This window comes from Jaculus jaculus, chromosome 1 (genome assembly GCF_020740685.1).
Source record: "Jaculus jaculus isolate mJacJac1 chromosome 1, mJacJac1.mat.Y.cur, whole genome shotgun sequence".
In the NCBI taxonomy this organism is placed as follows: domain Eukaryota; kingdom Metazoa; phylum Chordata; class Mammalia; order Rodentia; family Dipodidae; genus Jaculus; species Jaculus jaculus.
In genome coordinates this window covers 115,626,945-115,651,286 of record NC_059102.1, presented here as the reverse complement: position 1 = coordinate 115,651,286, position 24,342 = coordinate 115,626,945, and the positions used below count along the sequence as shown (strand labels likewise).

General features: G+C 35.9%; 1 pseudogene; it reads right to left on the bottom strand.

Annotated features, from left to right (window-relative positions):
• Positions 1-24,342, bottom strand: part of LOC101595929 — a 69,901-nt pseudogene that overhangs the window by 40,740 nt on the left and 4,819 nt on the right.

Sequence of the window (24,342 nt, the reverse complement as noted above, 5' to 3'; positions counted from 1 at the left end):
AGAGATACATGAGACATCATAAGATACATGGAAAATATCACTGGAAAAAAACTCATTGCTATGTCAAGATTAAAGGAAACTTTCAAAAATTGGAAAGGAAAGTAATATATACCAATACAATATAGATATATCAACACAATAAAGATGAGCCAAGTGTTTTAGTCCCATGCATTTCATAGTTTGAATATATGACTCCATAGACTCAAGCTAGAGTGAGAGCCCTAGTGGGGAAGAGGTGTCATTGGAGGTAGATCTTGGAGTCCAGCTCTAAGGTGTGTTTGTGGGCAAATCTGATTTCCAGGCCAAAGGTGTGGAAAGAGAAGTCTGAGTTCTGGTGGCTCATGCTATTGGCACTTTCTCTCTGCTTGGATCTATGAAAGAGAACCAGCTTTTTCTGTCACTGATGGAACTTCCCTTGGATCTATAAGCCTGAAACAAACCTCTTCCTCCCATGAGCTCTGTTTGGTTGGATGTTTGTCTCAGCAAAGATGAGCTGACTGCAACACATTCCCAGTTGTTGATTTTTGCTTCTGGGTCTGTATCTTTGTAGCTTTATCTAAAAGTTTGCTGCTTGGGTGAAGGTCAGAAACCTATTCTCTTAATGTTTCCTTCTCTTACACAGTATGGTGGCTAGAACAGACAGCAATGTAGTTATATTTAAAATAAATTATGAGAAGATTTTTAGTTATCTCACCTTAAGGAAATGATAAATATGTATAGTGATATCTATAAGAATTGTCCTGAAATGATCATTATTCAATATATCCATATGTCAAAACAACATATTATATATATATATATATATATATATATATATATATATATATATATATATATATATATTATATGCAGTAATTGTCATATGGCTATATAGGGCTGATATTGGCAAAATCTTCCTAGTGAAATTGTACTGAATAGATGGAACAGCAGAACAATTTCTGTAAGAACCAACTTTCCTTTGCTAAATTCCATATAGTGTGACATGTCTGGGAAATCAGATATCTCATCAAAAGTAACCAAAATAAAGCCGGGTGTTGTGGTGCATGCCTTTAATCCCAGCACTGGGGAGGTAGAGGTAGGAGGAACACTGTGAGTTCAAGGTCACCCTGAGACTACATAGTGAATTCCAGGTCAGCCTGAGCTAGAGTGAGACCTTACCTTGAAAAACAAAAACAAACAAACAAAAAGTAATCAAAGTATATAAAGGAATGTTGAAAAGAACATATCATTGCAAAGAAATATACTATTTTTGGTATTCCTTATTACCTTAGAACTTTGTTCTCTTAAATCGAGTATACTTCTTTTATTCACTTCTTCCCTTGCACTTAGCCCCCAGGAATAGAAACTGAAGACCAGGTAAAGAAAACAGTATCAGCACTTAAGTTTCACAGGGACCAATAAAATTATTTTTCATTTTTCATAAGAGTTGTAAACAACCTATTGAGAAGTTTTCCTTTGAAAATAGAAATTTTTCCTAAGTTATGTTAGACAGAATTTCTAAAAACAGTTTGAAAATTGTTAAGCTTATTTAAAAATTTTCTCTTAATAAGAGTTGCAAACCACTTATAAAAATTTTTTACACTTGGATTGGAGAGATAGATGGTTTAGTGGTTAAGACACTCACCTGTGAAGCCTAAGAATGGATGTTCGACTCTCCAGGTCCCACGTAGCCAGACACATAGTGATGCAAGCATGCAGTATTGCACATATGTGCACAAAGGGGCTCACGCATCTGGTATTCATCCATCATTTCCCCCCCCTCTTTCTCTCTCTCTCTTTCTCTCTCTGCATCTCTCTGAAAAATAAAAGAATACAAAATTAACTCTTAAACAGTAGAGCTTTTAAATTTTTAAACTTTTTATTTATTTGAGAGAGGGAGAGAGAGAGAGAGAGAGAGAGAGAGAGAGAGAGAGAGAGAGAGAGAGAGAGAATATGGGCATGCCAGGGTCTTCAGCCACTGCAAACAAACTCCAGCTGACAGCACTGCCTTGTACATCTGGCTTTGTGGGTCCTAGAGAACTTAACCTGGATCCTTTGGCTTTGCAAGCAAGTGCCTTAACTACTAAGCCATCTCTACATCCCAAAGCTAGAACTTTTAAAAGATAAGTTTAAGAAAGATACATTTTAGGATCCAATTTCTAACTTTTCCTCATTCATAGGTATAAAATCCATTTAAGAACTATGTCTCTGAAACATTTTATGTTTTTCCTAAAACAGTATATAGTATACAAATTTCAAGCATAAATAAAGCTGAAAGCTTGTATGTTGATTGTATACCTGCCAAATAGATTCTAGAGTTTGTCATTAACATTTTACTTGATCTATTTATATGTATCTTTTCATCCTCATTATTCCTCAATTAAGTCCAAGTCATTTTTGTGAATACATTTTTGAGGAAACTATAGGTATCATTCTATTTTTGCTAATTATTTCAGCATGCATCTTATTAACTAGAGTCTAATATTTATGTAGTCTTTTTAATTTAAAATCTTCCTTGAGTAAATTCACAATCTTAATGTAATATGAGTTTTGAAAAACACATGCCAATGGAATTGAAAATACAGATCATTAACATAACCTCTGAGAATTTCCCTTGTGTCTCAACCCAGTTTAAACCTTCATAGGCCTCAAGGAAGTAGCCTGTTTCCATGTTTTAATACACTATTGCTTAGTTTTATCTGTTGTGCAAATTCAACATGTAATCTTCAAACAACACAGAACCGATACTCTAAAGCTTAAATACATTGCTGTAGGAAATGAAGAAGAAGAGATAGACATGCTAGCATGATAAAAATGATAAAAATGACTGTCAATTAGAGGTGGCATATTGAGGGCACCTTGAATTTTTACAGGTAGCTTAAGGAAAGGGGAGATTTGGATGGGGCAAATGATAACTAGAAGGGTTACTCAAGCAATGGAAAATACCTCATTTTTCCTCCAGACAAGAAAAAGAATCTCACATTCATTCATTCTGCCCATAATCATAGAGCCAAATTATTTTCTGGATGTTAAGGATTACTGTTTTAATTATTTATTTATATAACTGATCTTCCTTTGTATACCTGGGTGACCTCAAATTAGATGTTCATGCTGGAAAATAATGTAGTAGATCAAAGCTTCTTGAGAATTTAACAACTCCCCTGTTAGGTCCAAATTCCCAACTAATTCTTAACTCCTTTAAATATCATTGCTTTGGGTTGTTGGGTTCCAATCACCCTGTTTTCTTTCTTTTTTTTTTTTTTAAAATATATATTTATTTATTTTCAAGGAGAGAAAGAGAGAGAGAGAGAGAGAGAGAGAGAGAGAGAGAGAGAGAGAGAGAGGGGGAAAGAGAAAGTGGACATCCTAAGGCCTCTAGCTGCTGGAAATTAACTTCAGATGCATGCACCACTCTGTATATCTGACATAATATGGGTCCTGGGGAATTGAGCCAGGATTGTTAGTTTTTGCAGGCAAGTCCTTTAACCACTGAACCACTTCTTCAGTCCCAAACCATTTCTTTTCTTTTCTTTTCTTTTCTTTTCTTTTCTTTTCTTTTCTTTTCTTTTCTTTTCTTTTCTTTTCTTTTCTTTTCTTTTCTTTTCTTTTTCTTTCTTTTCTTTTTTCTTTTCTTTTCTTTTCTTTTTCTTTCTTTCTTTTCTTTTCTTTTCTTTTCTTTTCTTTTCTTTTCTTTTCTTTTCTTTTCTTTTCTTTTCTTTTCTTTTCTTTTTTCCAAGTAGTGTCTCACTCTAGCCCAGACCTAGAATTCACTACAAGATCTCAGGTTGGCCTTGAACTCATAGGGATCCTCCTACCTATGCCTCCTAAGTTCTGGGATAAAGGTGTGCACTGCCATGCTTGGCCATTCTTTCTTTAGTAGGAAGACATCCCATGAATCCTTGTTTTATGAAGGTTGTGATGATATTTCCAATTCTCACAGTGAGAAAGGCAGACCATAAATGTGTTCTTTCTTTGTTTTTGTACTGAAAATGTAGAAACCCAGAGTATACACCTTGACGTGTAGCACATCACTCAAGGTGCTTGTCGATCAGACTTCAATATTTTAGAATCATTGCTAATGAGGCAAAACTCTTTTAAATAAAGTGAATAGACACTATCAATGAAGTATCAGGAAGAAGACTAGTGAGGGAATGTTCTCAGGGGGGCCATGCAGATGGGTATGCATAATAAATAATCCAAGTAGTGCTATTTAAGGGCCATTTCTTTTTCTTGCTATCTCATAGCTACTTTATCTTATTTTCTGACCACAATGAAGGTATTAAATACAGTTAATTAAAAGAATCTCACTGTTAAATTAAAACTTGAAAAAATGTTTTATTTATTTTTATCTATTTTTGATATTTTCATATACATATATAATGCATTTTAATCTTATTGCCCATAATAAAGTTCTCTTATTCTCCCCACTCCTATTAACACTTTTCCCCCTACTAATCATATCTTGCTTTCATAACTTTTAAAAAAATATTGAGGTAAATTAGGGTTGCTTATGTGAATGTGGTACGAACAGACTATTCTTTGTGGGCAGAACACACTGTGGAGAGTTTAAACAATACAGAAGCATACAAGAGCACCAGAAAGGAATGGCAGAGAAATTAAGAACAATAATATCAAGCAAAACAAAAGCCGGGCGTGGTGGCGCACACCTTTAATCCCAGCACTTGAAAGGAGGATTGCCGTGAGTTCAAGGCCACCCTGAGACTCCATAGTGAGTTCCAGGTCAGCCTGGGCTAGAGTGAGACCTTACCTTGAAAAAACAAAAAAAAACAAAACCCCAAAAGAATATCAAGCAGAAAAGAAAACTAGAATCTAGAAAATAAACGGAAATACTCCATAGAAAGTAATGGAGAAGTGAGTGGAGTACACCTCTGCATGTAGCATAGAAATCAAATTATTATTACTTAGTTCTTAGAAGAATAGGGAGACATTTAATACTGTGTAACTTGGGAGTAATTAAATATATTTTTTTTCATTTTATAAGTAAGTGTATGTGGGTATAGTATACATGCATGAATGTATTCATGTCCAAATGGGTATGAGCATACGTGTGTGCAAGTTCATGTACTCACATGTGCGTGCACATATGTGTAGGCCAGTGGTTGAATCTGATGGCTTTCTCGGTTGCTTTCCAGTTATTATTTGAGACAACATCTTTTGATGAACATTGAGTTCCTCAGTTCAGCTAGACTAACTGGCCAGCAAGCCCTAGGGATACTTCTGCCCCAATTTCCCCAGCACTGGGATGACAAGTGAAGATGGCCATGCCCAGTAGCATTTCATGTGGTGCTTATGATTGGAACTTAGGTCATCATGGTTGTATGGCAAGCACTTTATTGACTAATCCATCTCTCTAGCCCTAAATAAAATAAGTTTTTAACTTTTCACCTAAAAATAATAGAATGGGGAGTTGGCAAAGGAGTATTTGGTAGCAGTATATGATTATATGTGATAATAATTCAAAAGTGCTTTTAAACAGAAAAGTACTTTATTGACTCATGTGACTAAAAGCATAATTGTGAATTTAACTTTTGACAAAACTGGATCAAGGAGTTAAAAGAACAGAATCAGAAATCCTCTCTTCTCCTCATAACTCCCCTTGTGCCATTGTATTAGAATTTTCTAGGCATAAATATTGGGACTTAAATTCTTCCTCACCTCCAATTTTTAGTAGAGAGAGTGCTTCTTTCCCCATACTGGGGAACAGTATGTGATTAAGTTTGATTCACCTGACTTGACTCACTTGCTATGCTGAATGAATCACTCTGGCTAATAAGATTCGTTGTCATTAGCCAGGCCTACTCAATGCTTACTACTATTTCCAAAAATTTGGGTTAGTCTCTCCCAGCAAGGCATGGACTAAAATGGATGGTCTGTTGAATTTTCAAGAGACAAGATACTTTCTTTTCCAAGTAAAGGGGATCCTTGACAATAAATTACAGGTGTTCAATTAGAGGTGACTGAGAAAGGAGACTAGGAAGATAACAGGAAGATAAATGAAGCAGCTTAAGGATGGAGGAGGGAGGAAGGAAGCATAAGAAAGAGAAGGAAACAGAAGAGACAACAAGAAGGAAAAATGAAAGAATAGGAGAAAGAGTAGAAATAAGGGAGAGAGCTGAGAGAGCAGAGAAATTTGATGAAAAGCTATGCAGGGACTAAAAGCTGCACACAGGTAAGACCCCCCTACTAGTGAGATGATATTCAGAAGGCAAAAATGGCATTGTTTTTTGAAAATAATGACAGTCTCATCTAGGACCTTTCAGACAGGTTTTATATTTCAGTACAAAACCTCTGACCAGAAGTCAATTTGAGTGGACTTCATGCCTCAAAACTTATCTATCTATCCATCCATCCATCCATCCATCCATCCATCCATCCATCTATCTATTTATCTATCTATCTATCTATCTATCTATCTATACATAATTTGTTTTTTTGAAGGAGGGTTTTACTCTATCTCAGACTGACCTGGAATTCACTATGCCATCTCAGGGTAGCCTTGAGCTCATGGTAATTATCTTATCTCTGCCTCCCAAGTGCTGGGATTAAAGGCATGCACCACCACATCCAGCAAGACTTCCATATTTTTTGTAGATACAAATATTTGAACAAAATTTTCTTCACAGATTCTTTTACCTCTTTATTCCTCAAGCTGTAAATAATAGGATTCAACATTGGAGTTACAACTGCATAAGATAGCCCAATAATTCATCAGATGCTGTGGTGTACTTTGACTTGGGTTTCATATACATAAAGAGCTGAACCATAGAATAAGATGATCATAGTCATATGGGCTGAACAGGTAGAAAAGGCTTTCTTCCTTCAGCAGAATTAATTCTCAAGATGGAAGACAGAATGAAAACATAGGACACAAAAATTGACAGCAGAGGAATCACTAATAAAACAATACTTGCATCTGTCATGATAAGCACATTCATGGAAATATCTGAGCATACAAGTTTAAGAAGAGCCAGGATCTCACAAGTAAGGTAATCAATGACATTATTACCACAGAAAGTCAACACCATTGTGAAGACTGTTTGTACTAGGGAAAACACATAGCCTACAACCCAGGACCACACAGCCATGTGTACATATACCACCTTGTTCATGATGATGGGGTACCTCAGTGGGTTGCAGATAGCTGCATATCTATCATAGGCCATCACAGCCAGGAGGACACACTCTGTGGAGCCCAAGGCAAGGGAGATAGCCATTTGTAGAGCACAGCCAAGGAAAGAGATGGATTTTATCTCAGACATAAATATAATAGGCATTGGAGGAACAGATGATGATGTGTAACAGATGTCCAAAAATGAGAGGTTTCCAAAAAAGAAGTACATGGAAGTGTGGAGGTGCGTGTCTAGGATAATGATAATAATGAGGTGACTATTTCCCAAGAGGATTATCACATACATGATGATACAGAGCACAGACAGAGAAAACTGGAGCTCTGGATATTGGGAAAGCCACACCAGAAAGAATTCAGTCACTGTAGAATGATTTCCCATCTTCACATGTTCATGTCACCTGCAGAATTCATATAACACCATGTTTCAGAACATTTGAATTTTATATAGAATAATCAAACTATTTTACCATGCATTAACTTCTTTGACTTTTAGAGCAGTGTCTGGAATCAGCCATGGCCAGGACACTATAGTGATTTCACTAATAACCAAAGAGGCATTATGAGATAGCTAATATGACTTAATACCATATAGCAGCAGAGACTTGAAACTGTGCAGTGAAATGCCAGTCCTCTAATTACATGTTCTCAGGCTAACTTACTTTCAATTGTGAGCAATGAGTATGTTTTATTAATGAATATATTTAAATTGAACAATATTCTAATAAATCTGGATAAAATTTAAAGTATGTTTTTTATTCTATATGTTGCCACTTACCTCAAGTGTGGCCAAGTAACTTATTCAGCATTTTAGAGTTTCACCTAGCCAAGCTAATAGTCTCAGCTAGAAAAATACATGGAACTAGACTTCTAGTGGCTTTTACTAGGTGGCATGTATTGTAGGTATGTCATATAATACTCTATGTTACAATACAATATGACATGTGTTATTGTTAAGTATATTTATGTTGATACACATATTAAATTATAATTTTTAATTCATTGACTGAAAATAAAATCTTGTTCCATATTTTTGTAAATTTATGGCAAAGGAATTGAAGTTTCATACCAAAACTGTTAGCCGGTTTAACCACTAGACGAGACTGTCTCTCATAGGTTTCTATACTGATCCTAATCATGACAAGAGTATTAGGAAAAGATTTCTTACTGTGTTAAGCTTGATAACAAGCATCACTTGTTTTATTTATAATCATAAGTGATGTGATAGAAAACTCTGAGGTCTGAATCATGGATTTCTTTTCTCCTGTAGCTCCTTCACAATTGTAAGAATTAATATCATCCAGAACAATGACATGATCTGGGAAAGAAGAAAGATGAAACAAATAAGTAACAAAAATGAAATAGTTTGTCATCTCATTAGATGTCAAAGACCATTTTAAAGAATACAACAATCTTGATGTAATATTTTGTAAATTAGATCTAGAGAGAGAAATCATTAAGATGATAAAGACTATCTTTCCCTGGGATGTGGAGATGTCTCAATGGACAAAGCACTTGCCATGCAATTGAGTTCTTGGATTCAGATCCCAGACCACACGTAAAAATCCAAAGCTGCGGCTGGTTTCTGTAAGACCAGTACACCTAAGGCAAGAAGGGTAACAGAGACAATTATTCCAAGGAAGCTCACAGATGGCAGTGAACATCAATGAGAGGCTTCCACAGACCTGCTGTGAAACACACCAAACCATACCACACACACACAAAAATTAACTGAAAAAGGATTTTTTTCTCAGACTTTTGGCAATACAACTCCAAACACTATGATACTAGAGGCACTTTCCTAAAACTGATCCAAACTGTATTATTGTTTAGTACTTTTTTCCTGAATTATGTAACAGAATAGAAAAATAAAAATGGTTGACTTTGCATATACTATTGTGTTATTTTAAGATAGATTATGCTTTCATAGTTGACACAACTTTTTCCTTGAGAATGCTGATATTCTGCATGAAAAGGCTTAAAGTATGATAAGTGGAAAAGCATAATGCCATGTAGTATCACCATAGCAAACTGTACACTGAGAGAAGAATAAAAGACAATGAAGGACAAGGTTAATGATATAACATGAAAAATATGTTTTCCAATAGTACAAAAGATCATAATTTTACATACATACCTAGAGAAATTACACTTAGATGTTAATGGTAGTTTTCCATGGAGTTTCAGACTTAGGATATGAGTAGTTTAATCTCCATATTTTCAAATAACTTTTAATTAACCTTATGTTATTATTATACATATCAGAAATACTATTTTCAACTTTTTTGAATGGACTGGAGCCAGGGTCATCCATACCTTTGATACAAGTTTTCTCTTGAGCTCAAGTTGTAAATAAAATAGACAATATAGAAGAGGTTAGAGGAAGACTTTATGTGGCTTTTAAAGACATAGATGAATACAATTCCTTTTTGTGTCTGTTTTCAGCCCATCATCCTTATAATACTCACAATCTACAGAGACATCTGTAGACAGAATGAAGTAAATACCTTTAATTATTGTGAAATCATTCCAACACTACACCCATTAGAATGTGATTAAGTTTAGCAGTGCAGGCAGAACACTGATAGCCCCCGCTGTATCATGCCAGGAAAGAAAACAGGAGATACTTCATGGGCGAGAGAAGCACTCGTGAAGCACTCGGGGCTTCATTTGGTATCTCTTCTTTTTTCTCTCTGTCTTTAAGAGGTAAAATTCTGAATTTTTGGTTCATGGTTCTCCTTATTTAGTTGATCTCTCTGTAAAGGCTTGGTAACAGATGGTTCCTTATCATGGTGCATCTTTACAGTAGAGAAAACAGAGAAAGGATCAAATGCGAATAATTCATTCTTCTCTCCTTGTTTACCAACAAGAAAGAGTAGCAATTTGTATTAAAGGATGTTATCCAGAATCTGATTTTAACCCATGGAACTCTTAGAATAGTATAAGACATACTCACTATGGAATGTTACTTCTGGAGAAAAGTTTCAGCAATAAATATGACATCCTGTATCCTTGTTCATGTAGGGTTTCCTACTAGAGATTTCTAGAAGGAGACCCCTCGTGCTTGTATAAATAAGTGACTCTCGGAGCCCTGGAATGAGTTGATGATAATCAGTACTGAGGGAGTTAAAATTAAGCCCTGTTTCTTTCTTTTTTTAAAAAAAGTTTGAGTATTATTCTAATGTTTCACTAACATCATTGTTGGTACAAAGTGAAGAATTTTTTTTCTAGGACACAGCATTAGAAGCCTTCTATGTTTGAATATTCTTACCTCTGTTTTTCTGACTAATAAGTTATCTTCACAGAGACATCCTGTGTTTTCTAGAAAGAGTAGGTTTTTTTTTTTTTTATTTTGAGTCAGGATACTCAGGCTTAACTCTGTGGATTATCAACTGTATAAACCTCCACATGGAACCTAAATGAAGCAACATATAAATCTGACTAGCATTGCTGACCTTGTAGAGTACATATTTCAGGAAATAACTCACTATTTTCCATGTTTTTAATTGTTTTATTCAAACGTTTTTAGATAATTCAGAATTCCTCTGAAAATAGCTTTTTCCAACTCAGTTCTAATTTACCTCACTGAAATGCCTCAAAGTTTTAACAATGAATAGCCTGGTTGACTGGTACTATATTCTTCAAAAGAAAGAAGCCACTATAGATACAAGCCTGGAAAGCTCCATCCAACATTCATTTCCTCTACGGTTTCCCTAACAGGTATGAAGGCATTTGGCTTCATACTGTAGGAAGAGAATTATAGAGAGATTGTGGATGTTCCTCATGATATTAGTTTGAATCTTAGCTATCTTCTCTTTGAGCTCCAGTTATATGGCAGAATCCTGATGCAAGTTCTAGATGGCTACAAGTAGAGCATATGTGTGAGTAAGGGTGTCAGACCAAATATAAACTTTGCATCTGTGGTAAAACTTTCTGTCACAAGCTTGAGTCAATATAACAATCTGCCATCTAGGTAACTAACCGCTGGGAACTAAGCATTTCTTGGGGGACTTGGCTTTGCCAACTGGCAACCAAACTTAATCTATTGTTTTCTTCTATGAGACTGTATAATCTCATAAGTGATATAAAGTTGAATCTTTAAGTCATTCTACAAGTATAAACTTTAAAAATATTAAGGACAAAATCTCCAAGACATAGTTTATCTAACATATTAAACAGCAGTGTTTTCTGTCTTCTCTCAATTAATTTTCCCTGGTTATAGAAATAAGTGTCTCACTGTAGAATATTGTGGCATTCCAAAAAGAACAAAAGGCACAATCAAAATCATAAAAGTTATAGATATTTTTATCCACATACTTCATATAGTATGAGGTAAATGATAGCACATTTCTCTTTATAACCTGCTGTTTACATTTAGCCATAGAGTATGTTTATTTTCTTATATTATTTTATTAGTTTGAGTCAATGAGTTAGAGCATTTAAAAATGAAAAAAAAAAAAAAAAAAAAAGAAAAGAAACTCCAGATGCTTGTGCCACATTGTGCATCTGGCTTACATGGGTCCTGGGGAATCAAAAACTGAATCCTTAGCTTTGCAGGCAAGCATCTTACCTCTAAGCCATCACTCCAGTCCTCTCCAGTGTTTTAATCATGAAGTGATGTATTTTGTAGAAGGACTTTTCTGCATCTACTTAAATGGTCATATGATGCATGTTCCTAATTCTAGTTATGTGATGTATTACATTTATTGATTTATGTATGCTGAGCCATTCCTGCATTCCGGGGAAGAAACCCATTTCATCAGGGTGTGAGATAATTTAATGTGTTTTTGGATTCAAATTGCAATAATTTTTTTTGAAATTTTTTGCATTTTGGGTTCATAAGGGTTTACAATTTTCTTTTCTTGTGTCACTGGTTGTGGTATGAGTGTAATACTTGCTTCATAAAAGTAATCAGGGAGGGCTGGAGAGATGGCTTAGCGGTTAAGCGCTTGCCTGTGAAGCCTAAGAACCCCGGTTCAAGGCTCGGTTCTCCAGGTCCCACGTTAGCCAGATGCACAAGGGGACGCACGCGTCTGGAGTTCGTTTGCAGTGGCTGGAAGCCCTGGTGCGCCCATTCTCTCTCTCTCCCTCTATCTGTCTTTCTTCCTGTGTCTGTCGCTCTCAAATAAATAAATAAAAAATGAACAAAAAAAATTTAAAAAAAAGTAATCAGGGAGCATTCCTTCCTTTCCAATTATGTGAAATAACTTGAGATAAAAGTGATTTTAGAGCTGGAGAGATGGCTTAGTGGTTAATGCACTTACTTGCAAAGCGAAAGAATCCAGTTCGATTCCCCAGGACCCACGTAAACCAGGTAAGCAAAGGGGCATGTGTCTAGAGTTTTTTTGCAGTGCCTGAAGGCTCTAGCATACTCATTCTCTATCTATTTTAAAAATTGTTTTCTTCATTTACAATTCATTGATTCCTACTCTGATCATGATTATTTCTTTCTACTTCACACTTTTTGGTTTGGATTGTTCTTTTTTTTCTAAAGCTTTCAGATAAATAGTGAAGTTATTTATTTGAGATCTCTCTGGTTTTGTAATGTAGACTTTTAGCACTATAAACTTCTCTATTGATCCTGCTTTCATTCTGTCTCATAAGCTTTGGTATGTTGTTTACACTGTTATTTAGCTCTAGAAATATATTTTTATCAGTTATGTACACAGTGTGCATACAGCTGTGTTGGTACCATCGTTAGCCTCTCCCCTGTCCTCCCCTCTCTGAAGGGACCCTCTTAGTTGAGAAATGTGGGTCATACTTTGTGGGGCTAGCTGTCAGTTATGAGGAGGAGGTAATGTCTCTGTGCATAATGAATGCCCCAACATGTGGCTCTAACAACCTTTCCACCCCCTGAATTTCCCTGAGCCATGTTGGGTTCCTTTTAGGTCTACTTCAGGGATGAGGTCTTGGTAGCCTCTGTGTCTTTGGATATCTGGTTTGATAGGAATTGAGTGTTCTCTGTATCTATCACCTTCACCCTTGTGCTGGTACCAGGTTCACCAAGAAAGCAGCACTCTTGCTCATTTTCCCAATTAGTGTATGGTTTCAGCTGGGGTCCAAGTGAGGTGCAATGGGCTGATTCTCTCCTCAGGTTCTCTGTCCATCTGAAAAAGAGAAGCAAATTCTCCAACAGAGTGAAGTCAGCTCCAGATAAATGGGATAACCATTATTATTTTAGAGAGAATTTAATAGGTGTAGGCCCTCTTTTAGCCCATGAATGGTGGGAGCTTGATAATGGAGAGAGGGCTTGTCTAGAAATATTTTATATCCTTTTTTGCTTGTTACATTGTCTAATAGTGATTTGTTCATTTCCCAGGAGTTGGTGTATTTTTCTGTTGTTTCTTTTATTGTTGATTTTTAGCTTTATTACAGTAAGGTCCACTATAACACAGGAAGTTATGTTTATTTTTATGAGTTTGTGGAAACTTGATTCATGATCTAATATGATATATTTTATAGAAGCATTCATGAGCTTCTAACAATATTATGTTCTTTAAAGTTAGGATGAAATATTCTGTAGATGTCTGATAATACCATTGGATCCATTGTGTTGATTAGCTCCATGATTTCTCCATTATTTTCTGTTTCGATGATCTATTTGTTCATGCTAGTGGGGTATTAAAGTCTCCTACTATTATTGTGTTCAGATTTATTTCTGATGTAATGTCTACTAGATTTTGCTTTATAAAAATTTTTGCTCCTGTGTTCATTGTAATATTATTGTCTTGTTGAATTGTTTCCTTAATGAGTTTAAAGTTACCTTTATCTCCTCTAATTACTTTTGATTTAAAGTTTATTTTGTCTGATATTAATATAGCCACTTATTTCATATTTCCATTTGCTTGGAATATCTTTTGCCTCCCTTTACCCTAAGGTGATGTGTATCTTTAAGGTTAAAGTGGCTGTCTTGCAAAAAGCAAATGAATGTATCCTGTTTTCTGATCCAGCCTATTAACCTGTATTTTAAAAAATTATTTATTTATTTTGGTTTTCCAAGGTAGGGTCTTGCTCTAGGCCAGGCTGACCTGGAATTTACTATGTAGTCTCAGGCAGGCCTTGCACTCCCAGTGATCCTCCTACCTCTGCCTCACTAGTGCTGGGAGTAAAGCTGTGTGCCACCACACCTGGCTTTAACCTGTGTCTTTTGATTTGCTATTTGAGCCCATTGATGCTGAGAGTTGTGTTAATCTCTGACAATTTGAAGATTTAGTGGAGTTTAGGGTTTTCTTGAGCCTCCTAAGCTTTCAGGTCTGTAATAATTTTAATTGTAGCTTTTCCTTCCTGTAACCTATTGAGTGTGTTTGTTTGACTATTCATTGTGGAGTATTCCACACAGTATTCTCTCTAAGGATGGCTTAGTGCTCATGTGTTCATAACGCTGGCTTTTGTCATGTAAAGATTTTATGTCATGTTCCATTACAGGGGTAAATTTACTGAGTATAGTAGTTTTAGTTGGTAGTGATAGTCTTTTAAAATTGAAATATTCCATTCATGCCCTTCTTTTATTTTTCATTGAAAAATCAGTGGTAATTCAAATGGGCTTACTTTTGTAAGTGCCAATATGTTTTATCCTGTAGCTTTTAGTACTCTCTTTCTTTGCTTTCTGTATTTTGTATTTTAATTATAATGCTATGTGGAAAATTTCTTCTTTGTTCCTATTTATTTGATAGTCCATATGCTTCCTGTACCCAAATAGCTCTTTCTTTTGTAATATTAAGAAATTTCTCTAAAGTTTTATGGAAGATATTGTATATACTCTTGGCCTAAATTCTTTCCCTTTGTGTATACCCATGATCTGAATGTTTAGTCTTTTTAAGGTTTCCCATATCTTCATCATGTTTTGTTTGTATGATTTTTGAATTGTTATTAATTTTGGACTCATTGTTAATTTATTTTGTCTTGTCCTTGAGCTCTGATAATCTTTCCCCCATATGAACTATTTTGTTCGAGATTCTTTCTTGGAAACCCTTTGAATGAGTTATTTAGTTTTCGTTTTCTATTATTTTTTTCTCACCTTATCAATCTTTTTAATTGAAACTCTTTTTCATCCCTTAGTCTTACTTTCTTATTGTCTTTAGAATTCATTTGTTCCTGCATTTGATCATGTACTAATTGAGTTTATCCCACTGAATAATGAATTAATATTTTTGTTGATTTGCATCCATTTCATTCAACTGTCTATTCAGTCTTTTCATTGATTTTATTACATTTTAATCACACTTTCAGTTGTTGTTGCTTTTTTTTGATTCTCTCACATTTCATCCATCCATTTTTTTTTTCTTTTTTCTTTTTTTTTGTTTTTCGAGGTAGGGTCTCACCCTAGCCCAGGCTGACCTGGAATTCACTATGGAGTCTCAGGGTGGCCTCAAACTCATGGTGATCCTCCTACCTCTGCCTCCTGAGTGCTGGGATTAAAGGTGTGTGCCACCACACCTGGCTTCTATCCAATTTTTCATTGCCTCATTATATTTGTTTAATATGCTTATTGTAATGGATTTTGGAATTCTGTTCCTGGAATTTCCTCTAACTTTTCATTGGAGGGTTCCACTTTGGGAGTAGGAATTCTTGGTGGGAATATCTTTCCTTGGTGACTTGCATTATTATTTTTCTCTCTCCCATGGAGCTGCATACAGCATAGCCTTTTCCCACTTTTTGTCAGCTGTCTATGGTGAGGAGGTTTCCAGTTCAGTCTGAAGGACCCAGGAACTAGACTGACACCATGACAGGCTTCAATAGGGTGCTGCCCTGGCTAGACCTGAGTTTTAAGCCAGCCCCTAGACATGCCCAGGACTTGTCCCTTCTGCCTTTCTGCCCCAGACAATCAAAAAACATACAAATGTTACCGCTGCTTACTTAGCAAATCACAATGGAGATTACCTAATCTGCTTGGAGTTCCCCTAGCTTCTGTCCCCAACTTTGCCTGCCAATATCCTAAGCCAATCTGAAGAATACAAGTGCAGTTACTGTTTAAATCAACCAATCATGTACCCATCCCCTTCTTTGTTCAAATTCCTATAAAAACCCTACCCTCCCACTATTTGGGGCTCTTGTCTGATCCACTGTGTTGGTGAAGTCAAGAGACCAAGTTTAAGCCCAAAATAAAGCTGTTTGCCCTTGCATAAGTGTTTGGTTCTCCTTGGTGGTCACTGGGGGTGCCAAGAACTGGGCATAGCAAGTCCAGCAGGATTTCTCAGTGACCTGGCAGCTCAATCATGTGGAGTCTTCAGCAATAGGGTTTTACTGTCTGTATCTTTGGAAAATGAAGATCCTCAGCAATGCCTGTAATGTTTTGGGGACATCAGAGACCTCCCCAGCCAACAACTCACTGGAAGGTATTCCATCCCTGGGACTGAAAATTTTCTAGTGACAATCTATGGTTTCTGGGTGTGCCATTGTCCAAAAAAGTAGGTTTTGATATGACTTATTCATACTCAGATTTTGTTTAAACCTCCCCCCTTCCTTTCTTTAATCTCTTACCCTAACCTCACTTAGGCCTTTTCATCCCCAGTAATCTGTTCTGCTACTTATTATATACAATACCATCCCCTTAAATCCTCCCCTCTCCTCCCTCATTTATCACCCATTTCTAGCTTACTGGCCTCTGCTACTGAGTTTTATTCCAATTCACATATAAGTACAAACATTTGTAGCTAGGATCCACATGTGAGAGAGAACATGCAGTGCTTGGCTTTCTGGGCCTGAGTTACCTCACTAAGTATAATCCTTTCCAGGTTCATCCATTTCCCTGAAAATTTCATAATTTAATTTTTCTTTACTACTGAATAGAACTCCATTGTATAAATGTACCACATCTTCATTATCCACTAAACAGTTGAGGGACATTTCTATTTCCTAGCTATTGTGAATAGAGTGGCAATAAACATGGATATGCAAGTATCTCTGAGGTAGTGTGATGAGTCCTTAGGATATATGCCTAGGAGTGCTATAACTGGATCATATGGCAAATCTATTTTTAGCTGTTTCAGGAGCCTCCACACTGATTGCCACAATGGCTGTACCAGATTACATTCCCACCAACATTGTAGATGTGTTCTTCTTTTTCCATGTCCTCACTTGCATTAATTGCTATTTGTTTTTTGGATGATAGCCATTTTGGCAGGAGTGAGATGGAATCTCAAAGTAGTTTTGATTTGCATTTCCCTGATGACTAAGGATAGAGAAAATTTTTCAACATGTTTATATACCATCTGTATTTCTTCTTCTGAGAACATTCTATTTAGTTCCATAGCCCATTTTGTAATTGGATTGTTTGATTTCTTATTTTTTAGGTTTGTTTTCGAGTTCTTTGTATATCCTGGATATTAATCTTCTGTCAGATATATAGCCCCACAAAGGTTTTCTCCTATTGTGAAAGTTGTCTCTTTGCTCTATTCACAGTGTCCTTTGCTGTACAAAAGCTTTGTAATTTCATGAGGTCCCAGGGATTGATAAGTGATTTTATTTCCTGAGCAACTGGGATTATATTCATAAATTCATTACCTATGCCAATATTATGTTTAAGGATTTCTCCTAATTTTCCTCTAGCACTTTCAGAGTTTGGGGTCTGATATTATGGTTTTGATCCATTTGGACTTAATGCGTGTGCATAGAGAGAGATAATGATCTATTTTCATCCTTCTACATATAGATATCCAGATTTCCCAGCACCATTTGTTGAAGCATCTGTCTTTTCTCCAATGAATATTTGTGGCATTTTTGTTGAAGATCATGTGGCTGTAGTTGCCTGGACTAACATCTGGCTCTCCTATTCTCTTCCATTTATCTACATGTCAGTTTTTGTGCCAATATATGATGTTATTTTCACTATGGCTCAGTAAAAATCAGGTATCATGATGCCACCAACCTTATTTTAGTTGCTCAAAATTGTTTTGGCTATTTGAGGTTTTTTGTTCTTCCAAATGAATTTTAGGAATTCCATTGGGATTTTGATGGGGATTGAATTAAATGTGTAGATTGCTTTTGGTAAAACTGACATTTTCACAATATTGATTCTTTCAATCTAAGAACAAGGGATGTCTTTCCATTTCCTAGTGACTTCTGTAATTTCTTGCTTGAGTGTTTTAAAGTTTTCCTGCAGAGATTCTTGACTTCCTTGGTTAGGTTTATTCCAAGGTACTTATTTTTTTTTTTTCCTTGGGGCAATTGTGAACAGGATTCCCTGATTTCATTCTCAGCATGCTTGGTAGTATATAGGAAAGCTACTGATTTATATGTGTTTATTTTGTATCATGTTTATTAGCTCTAGCAGTTTGCTGGTAGAGTCTTTAGAATCCTTTATGTATAGAATCATATCATCTGCAAATAATCCTAAATTAATCTCTTCCTTTACAATTTGTATCCCTTTTATGTGTGCCTCTTGCCTTATTGATATAGCTAATATTTCCAGTACTATATTAAGTAAAAGTGGGGACAGTGGATACCTTCGTCTTTTTCTTGATTTTAGTGAAAAAGTTTCAAGTTTTACCCCATTTAGTATTATGCTGACTGTAAGTTTGTCATAAGTAGCCTTTATTATGTTGAGATATGTTCCTTATATTCCCAGTTTCTATATATGACTTCTCTCATGAAGGGATGTTGGTTAATGTCAGCTATCTTTTCTATATCTATTGAGATGATCATGTGAATTTTGTCTTTCAGTCATATATAGTGAATTATATTTATCAGTTTGCATGTATTGAATCATCCCTACATCTCTGGGATAAAGCCCACTTGGTTGGGGTGAATGATCTTTGTGATATATTCTTGTATTCTGTTTGCCAATATTTTGTTGAGAAGTCTTGTATCTATGTGCATGAGGGAGATTGTATGTGCAGGGGTGTGGGGGAAGCTCTCCTGGGATCCATTTGCTCATTGCTACTCACCTCTTGGGGTTTCATGATGTGATCAGTCTGGGCTCTAATTTAAAAACAAAAAAACATGAGAAGTAATCATTCTTTTTAATAAAAAGTTAATGTTGTTCTTTGCACACATGAGAAAGAGAAATGGAGAAAGAGAAAAAATATAGAGAGGGAGTTAGAGAATAAGGGGGCTACAGAAAATGGGCACAAGAGCCTCTTGCTCTTGCAAATGAAATCCAGGCACAAGACCCATTTTGTGTCTCTGGTTATATGTGAGTGCTAGAGAATTGCACCCAGGATGGTAGGCTCTGTGAGCATATTTTTAAACTTACATTACTGAAATTACAGTGATGGTATTTATGAATTGAGCAATCTTTAAAAAAAAAAACAGGGCTTCCGGTTCTGCATAGTAATGTGCTAATAATATATATGAAGTAAATTGAAGCAGTTATCAGTTTTTTAATGACCTTATTATCATGGGCATATCTGAATATGGAATAGGAAGAGCAGTGGGACAATTTTAGAGTAGAAGATGCTATCTTTCTGTGCAAGGGAATGTAATACATATTTTCTTATACCTGTAAATCCTGTTACCATAATTTTGTAATTTGTACAGATATTTGTGATTTATTTCTTGTTTGAGACTTTAGTACTAGAGTTTCTGTAAAATCAATTTTCAGTCATTACATGCATCAGGCAGAACACTTGAGTAACCCAGAATCACTGAATAAGACAAAGAGCCACCATTCGTCCTAAAAATGTTCCCCGTTTTAATTTTAGAAATACTGTTGCAGGTGTAAATATTTTTACCAAATGAGGAAATGTTCTCTTTATAATGTGCTTTTTTTCTTTTCCTTTGCTTAGCTGCAAACATCTTCTGTCATTGAGGTTAAATTTCTTTTGAAGTAGGTCTTGTATATATTATTTTCAGTAACCAAAGAAAGGATTGCATGCTAGGTTTTGGGAAGATTAGGTTATGATACATATGAAATTAAAATGATAAAATATCTGTTGGTTAACATGATTTTTTATACTTTGAATATTTTCTGTGTTGTTTTCTTGAAATACTAGGGCAACATTACCTCAAAACAATTTCAAATTAATAATGGAAATAAGATACATAATCCTAACCTAGATATATGCATTCTTAACAAACTCTCTAACAAAGATATATTTTGGAGCTAAAGTAGCATTTATGAGATTAGAAAGTCTAACTAATCTTAATTTAGAGGGGAATAACATGTTCTTGTGCTATTTGTCTATCCAATTATGGGTCTTTTTTTTTTTTGGCCCACAGTGGTGCAGTTAAGAATGCACTGACTCTTATAGACAGCACTGTATCAGACCCCCATGTATAATAGCTACTGAGAATAGCAATTACTTAAGTATTAACATTGGAAAGCTTTGCCAGTCTCCTGTGGGTGGATTTGTTTTGCTGAAGTTTCCTGGTTGTATGCAAATAACTGTTGAATTTACTGGGAAATGGAGTCACCACTGTGGTCAGTATCTATAACTGTACACCCTTATGTACCTTTTCCTTAGAAACTTGGACATTTACTATGTTTTCCAGCAGTATCTAATGTCAGAGAAATCAAATTTTTTAAATTTGGATATGAAATGCATGTTTTTCTCCTTTTGATAAAGAACTCATAGAGTGTGTCTGTCATTCTATGTATGGTGACATTTAACCATCTTTGTGAGCATGGCTGTTGGGTTCTGGATTGTAGAAACTTTCAATTCTATTGCAAATTTCTCTTGGAACATGGCTTCATTTTTGTGGAAATAATATCAATTATTGTACTTGTAAAATATTGGCTGTCTTAAAATGTTTCTTTGCTGATAATATCATCGTGTTGCTAATACAATTTTCCCTGTGTTGCCACTAGCTTCCTTTTTTTTCTTGTTGCTACTGTTGCACTGTCTTTTATTCTCTTCCCAAGGATTCCTTCTGCAAACTAGAGTCTTGAATCTCTCCCACCTGCTCTGCCACTTAACAAATCTATTCTATAGAGTCATCCTCTTTGTGCATCTAAACTTGAAGCTAAAGACCCTTATCATGTAGACAAAAAAACAAGTCAGGTATAAAAGCATCATCTCTCTCCTTTATTTTTTTTAAATTTTTTTAAAATTTATTTATTTGAGAGTTACAGACACAGAGAGAAAGACAGATAGAGGGAGAGAGAGAGAATGGGCGTGCCAGGGCTTCCAGCCTCTGCAAACAAACTCCAGATGCGTGCACTGCCTTATGCATCTGGCTAACGTGGGACCTGGGGAACCGAGCCTCGAACCCGGGTCCTTAGGCTTCACAGGCAAGCACTTAACCACTAAGCCATCTCTCCAGTCCTCCTTTATTTTTTTTTAACAAGCCAAGATCAAGATTTATTGATTTTTGTTTCAGGAACTTTTTTTTTAAATTTTGATATTAACTATATTCTATTTTTTATTAGTTATGTACATACTCAGTGTGTAAATAGCACAGGTTGGTACCATCCTTACCCTCATCCCTGCCCCCTCTTGAAGGGATCCTCCTTGTTGGGTATGCCAGTTATACCCATGGGGATTATGGATTATGCATTGTGGGGGCAGCCACCAGTTATGGGGAAGAGGCGACATCATCTCTTTTTTATGGAGTGGTGACTCCTAGGCTGTAGTTTGAGGAGCAAGGAAGTGATGGCAGAAGTGGAGAAGATGATAGATTTTAATATGCTTCTCAGACTAATTTCAAAATATTAAAATATTTAAAATATTCAAAATACAGGAATGACATTCACCTGGTGATTCCAAGGGGCAGGTGATACCACTGTTTCTTGCAACTTTTACTTTTCTGTTCCTGTTAATTTAATAAAAGTAAGCATGCAGCTAACATTTTCCCTTCATGGGTAGATTGAGAGGTGTGGCAGAAATGCATGAAGAGCCAAATTTATTTTAACTGTGGAATGCAGATTTCTATGATCTTACATAAAAGAAAGCACCATTTTATTATCTTTTCTTATCATTTACACTCATTAATTTTATAGCTACATCATCCTTAGGAGTATCAAGTAGGAAGTCATTTTTTTATGTCAGAGTTCTATAAATTCAGCAGCAATTACTTCATAGTGGGATATATTTACTAGAAGAGAAAAGAGAAGTGTACTCTAGAGTACTGGTACCTAATATGCCATAGAAGGAAAAGGGAAAAGTGAAACCATTTTCCTAGGGTTGTTTTCCTGTAGGCTGCAAACTGGCAAGCAGAGATGTCTATGTAGAGATATCTGGGGCAAAATGAGGCTTTGTGTAGACAAGCCAGCTGAGAGGTGATTTTGATCTATATTGTTTCCACAGATGATCAGTGATGGCTTTGAGTGAAAGCCATTGTTATTGTGATTTCTGAAAACCTTGATCACATAGCTCTGTGAGAAGAAAACAACGATAGTAGATTCACTGTGAAACAAAGTGGGGATTTATTTCAGGAACATTATTTCTTATAAAATATGAAGCTACTATTCATTCAGTTGTTTGTTTTTATTCAATTATTCACTCAACCAGTACTTCCTGAATATTTATTTTGTGACAGGTATTATGATAATTATTGATGATATATTAATTTTAAAAACTAAATAACCAAGTAAAACTCCCCAAATATGGCCAGAGAGCACACTGTGCCATGAAATATAGTGCTGGGCATGGTGTTTTAAGTCTGTTATCTTACCACTAGGGAGATGAGGAGGAGGATTAGTATGACTTCAGAAGCTGGTTTTCACAGCATGACTGGTATACAAACTGGGGCCAAATAATATATATATAATTTCCAGAAGCTTATTGGTAGATTTTCTTTACTTATTCTAAGATAGACCCATTGTTATGACTTTATTGGGCTCAGCACAGTAATAGATGGACTTGGTCTCTCTCTCTCTCTCTCTTCCTCCATCCTTCTCTTCATTCCTCCCTCCCTTCCATGGAATTGAACCCAATGAGCTATGTCCAAATCCCAATTTTTAGTATTTCAAATGTGGTTATAAGCTCATTTTCATATGAAAATATAAATATTTGATTCATTTTTCAGTAAAAAATAAAATAGGGTAGTAAGAAGCCGGGTGTACGCCTTTAATCCCAGCACTCGGGAGGCAGAGGTAGAAGGATTGCTGAGAGTTTGATGCCACCCTGAGAATACAGAGTGAATTCCAGGTCAGCCTGAGCTAGAGTGAGACCCTACCTTGAAACCCCCCCCCCACCAAAAAAATAGGGTAGTAAGAAGTGTGGCTAGATGGTAAAGTAAGGAAGAGAGCACAGTACATTGGAAAGTTTGAAAATAAGGACAGGTCTTATTTAATTAGATAATCATAAAGAGAATTAGAGGGCTGGAGAGATAGCTTAGTGGTTATGGCACTTGCCAATAAAGCCTAAGGCCTCATGATCAACTTTTCAGATCCCACATAAACCAGACACACAATGTATTACAAGTGCACAAGGTAGCACATGTGCCACCCATCTGGGCTTCGATGGCAGTGACTGGAGACCCTGGTATGCCAATTCTCTCTCTTGCTAACTCTTGCTCTCTTTGATAAAGAAAGGGCCAGTCTGTTGGGCTTACCTTAAGAAACAAAAGAGAATTAATGAAAAAGGAAATGACTGAATAGTCTTTGGGAAGTTCTGATGCTATTTTTCTGGTGTCATCCCTCAATGTGACTTGATAATCTCCAAGATAAAACATCTTTCAGAAATTTGCTTTTTTTTTTTTTCATTTTTTTGTTCATTCTAAAACTTCACCATTCTAAGACTGGCCAGAGATAAGCATAACTTAGGTGGGCCTCAGTCTTAAATGGGTCACAGTTACAGTGCAGTGTGTTAAGGGGCACTTATAAAATCCCCCTGGACGGTGAGTCATAGGAAGGCATAGGGCTACCTCTGCTTAGTTGAGCTGAGTAAAACAATTCTTCTAGTGTCCTAATGTGGAAGAATTTTCCAGACAAAGAAAAAGAACATGGGGCAAGATGTGGATACCTTAAAGATTTTGAATTGATTGGAAGTTTGGTTATGTTATTGATATTTAATAGAGGAAAGGATTAGAAAAGTTGTTTGGAGCCATATTATGGGGGCCTCAGATGCTAAGATAAAAAGCCAATACCTCTCTAAATTTGAGATAATCACCCTATATTCACTGGTGACTGGAACTGTGGATTGGGGCTACCACACTAAGGAACAAATTCTAAGAAGTCAGACCTGTGATACCCCACAAATACCACCTGACTATGCTTTGTCTATTTTATATGCCTTGTGGTTCTGCACTATTTATTTTTTTTTTTGAGGAAAAAATAAAACAACCTTTGATGAGCAATGGAATCCATTAAGAGTTATAACACAGAGATTTTTTTT